The sequence below is a fragment of the Octopus bimaculoides genome, chromosome 6 (assembly GCF_046866305.1).
Source record: "Octopus bimaculoides isolate indiv1 chromosome 6, ASM4686630v1, whole genome shotgun sequence".
NCBI classification, from domain to species: Eukaryota; Metazoa; Mollusca; class Cephalopoda; order Octopoda; family Octopodidae; genus Octopus; species Octopus bimaculoides.
Window position 1 is genome coordinate 29,749,798 of NC_142933.1, and position 3,577 is coordinate 29,753,374.

Here is a 3,577-nt window from a genome sequence, read left to right on the forward strand (position 1 = left end):
TATATGTATATATATATACTAGCTGGCGTACCCGGTAATTGCTGGGAAAGCGGGGCTTATCCTTTTGTTCCGTTCTCATAACTGATTCACTAATCCAATAACAACAATACAAAGTATGTAGCCCTTAAAATGGTGTTTGTGCATTTACAGACAATACTGAACTGTCTTACACAGGATCTTGCTTTTAGAAATTTCTAATAAATTATGAATATCCAAATTGTGAAGTCAGTTAAGTAATAACATGAAATTAGTTACCCGATTGTATGAATACAAATAAAGTAACCTCGAAAAGGGTTTTAATGCGTTCCCAGAGTATATAGAACTTAGGAGGAAATATTAATAAGGTATGTATACTAAAATCGTGAAGCATGTTACGCAATAACAGACTAATCAGATATGAGATAATAACAATTCAAAGTAAATAACTCTGAAAAGGGCTTTTGTGCGTTCTCAGAGAATATTACCCTCAACGGCGCTAGTGGTGGTATATTCGTGAATAAGTCACTAACCGAAGTAATTGGATCTATTGTTTAGGAAAATACTATTTACTTGCTTAAGGACTGTACTGGATAAATTGCGAAAATAAGTCTAATAGTTCAAATACTAAGAAATACGAATACTCAATTTGACCCAAATGATTTAAGAAAATGGATAGGCTATTTCCATTGCCTGTTAAAATAAAATATTATATATATATATAAGAATCCCTTTCAGGGACCCTTTTATTGATTTTTCAACAATCTCAGTATGACATGAAGTTTCCAGACATGAGTTCTACTCACGTGTCAAGTTTCATCAAAATCGATAAAACGATGTAGGAGAAGTTAGCTAACAACTCCACAAACACACCCTCATACAGAATTTCCCACATATGTAGTTGAAATATGATAAACTGAAAATAGTTCTTATATTCACGGAAGGGGATCAGAGTTGCCAAATATACGAATAAGATTAAAAAAGTTAAGAAAAGAGTAGATAACAACCGGGCTACATATGTTTCATAATGAGCGGAACCTCATTATGTTTCATAATGAGAGAGAGAGAGAGAAGGAGAGAGAGAGAGAAAGAGAGAGAGAGATAGAGAGAGAGGAAGGTGAAAGAGAGAGGGGAGAGAGAGAGGGGAGAGAGAGGGAGGGGAGAGAGAGAGAAAGAGAGAGAGAGGGAGAGAGAGAGAGAGAGAGAGAGAGAGAGAGAGAGAGAGAGAGAGAGAGAGAGAGCACCTTCGGCCATGGAATTACACCTAGAAATTTATCCTCCGAGGTATAAGTCCGGGCAAGATGTTTTTGCGGAAAATTAGCAATCACCTATGCACAGAAAGCCGATACATTCTTGCATCAGTGACGTCGCAACTCATTTCTACGTGAAATAAAATGTCTTGCTCTAGAACACAACACACTGCCTCATGGTTGTTAGCCCGACGCTGTAGCCACTGAGCTGTGTATATATGGATGGATGTATGCATATATATTATACATTTGCGCCAGATAACATTTCATGTGGTGTGACGGTAGATTTAAACCACATGTCAGCATATCTTTATTTAAAGATGTTGATAAGTAATATGAACATATGTCGGCAGGTCTAAGTATGCTAAGAATTTCTATTGAGAATTTAGTTCGGGTAACATAATGCACAAATTATCTTTGAGACAGAGACCAAATCCAGAAATATCGTTTCTAATTTTACGTTATGTAACACTGTCCAAAATTCACGTATAATATATTTATAATTTACTTCAACTAAATATTTAGAAATACATTTCGAATGTTCTCTACATAAATTAACGTGGGGGAGATTAGCTATCTATATAAATACGTTCCATAAGTTCATGATTATGGGTGTATAATAGACATACTGAGACTGTAGTTGAATTGCGAAGTATTTCATCAAGCTGTCATGTCTTCAAAGAGCCATTCATTTATTCACTGTCAAAGATGGCAATCCTAAACCAAAATTCATAGGAAATGGTGAGTAATGAGTTCAGAGTCTTAAATATCAGATCACATTTAGTGTTTTATATATATATATATATATATATATATATATATATATATATATATATATATATATATATATATATATATATATATATATATATATAGTGGCCAAGGGATCGAGAATGGGCACCAACTATGCAAAACCTGTTCGTCGGCTACGTTGAAACCCTAGTATTTTCAAGATTTACGGGCCCCACGCCCGAACTATACGATCGTTATACTGATGACAGTATCGACGCAACCTCACTCTCCCGCGAACAACTAGACTCCTTCCTCTACTTTGTCCAGTCTTTCCATCTTGCCCTCGAATTCTCCTGCACTATTTCCGACACTTCCATCGCCTTTCTCGACATTTCGGTCAGCATTCATCACTCACCACCTCTATCCACTACAAAGACACCGACACACACTCATACCTTAACTTCTCCTCCTCCCACCCTGAACACACCAAGCTCTCCATCCCCTACTCCCAATTCCCCCGTCTGCGCAGGCTCTGCAGTGACAACCATGAATTGGAGACACAATCTCAATTCATGGCTCGCCACTTCGTCCTTCATGAATATCCTCTCACCACTACTCACACCGCACTTGCCAGAACACTTCCGTGGACCATACATCTACTCTCTCTTCCCGCATCCACCCCGCCGTTACCCGTATCCCGTCCGCCCTCACCTACCACCCCTCCACCCTGCATCTCCAATGCACCATTCTCCGAGCCTTCCGGCGACTCCAGTCCGTAACCTCCATTTTGCATGACCTCCCTAATCTACCCCTCCTTCAAACGAGCCCACAACCTACCTGACCTCCTGGTCCACTGTTTCTTCTCTAACTCCACCTCCCAGCCCGGATTTTCCCTCTGCTCCCGCCTACGCTGCCGCACTTGCCCCTACCTCTCCAGCACTACCATCCTCACAGGCACCCATCATCATCCCTATCCTTCACCTGCACTTCTAGTAACGTCAGTTATTACATCTCCTGCTCCCTCTGTCCTTCTCTGTACATCGGTCAAACAGGACGTCGCTTGACTGACCGGTTCGCGGGACACCTCCAAGATTCAGACTCGGCAACGACACCCCGGTCTCGCACCATTGCCGCCGCGCCGGTCATTCTTTACAACAACTATCTGTGTTCGGATTGTCCTTGCACAAGGGCCATCCGCTCTCCCGTCTTCACCGTGAACAGGAATTAATCTTCTCTCTTCTCGCCTATGCGCACATGGGCTGAACTGCCCTAACCTCTCCATCTTCTCCCCTCCTCTCTCCATCTACTCCCTTCCTCTCTCTTCTCTTCCTCTCACACCTACTTCCTCTCTTCATTCTCACCTACCTCTCCTCTCCTATCTTGCTCTGACACCTACTTCTTCTCATCACTCCTACCCAGCATCTCCCTTCCACCCTCTCCCTTCATCGTAACCCTCAACATGCACACCCCACCCCTACATATCCCAACCCCACCATCCCTATACATCCCAATCCCACCCCACACATCCCACTCCTACATTCCCCAGTCTACCCCACACCTCAGCCCACCTCGCATCCCCACTCTCGCATCCCCATTCTCGCATCCCCTACGCTCGCATC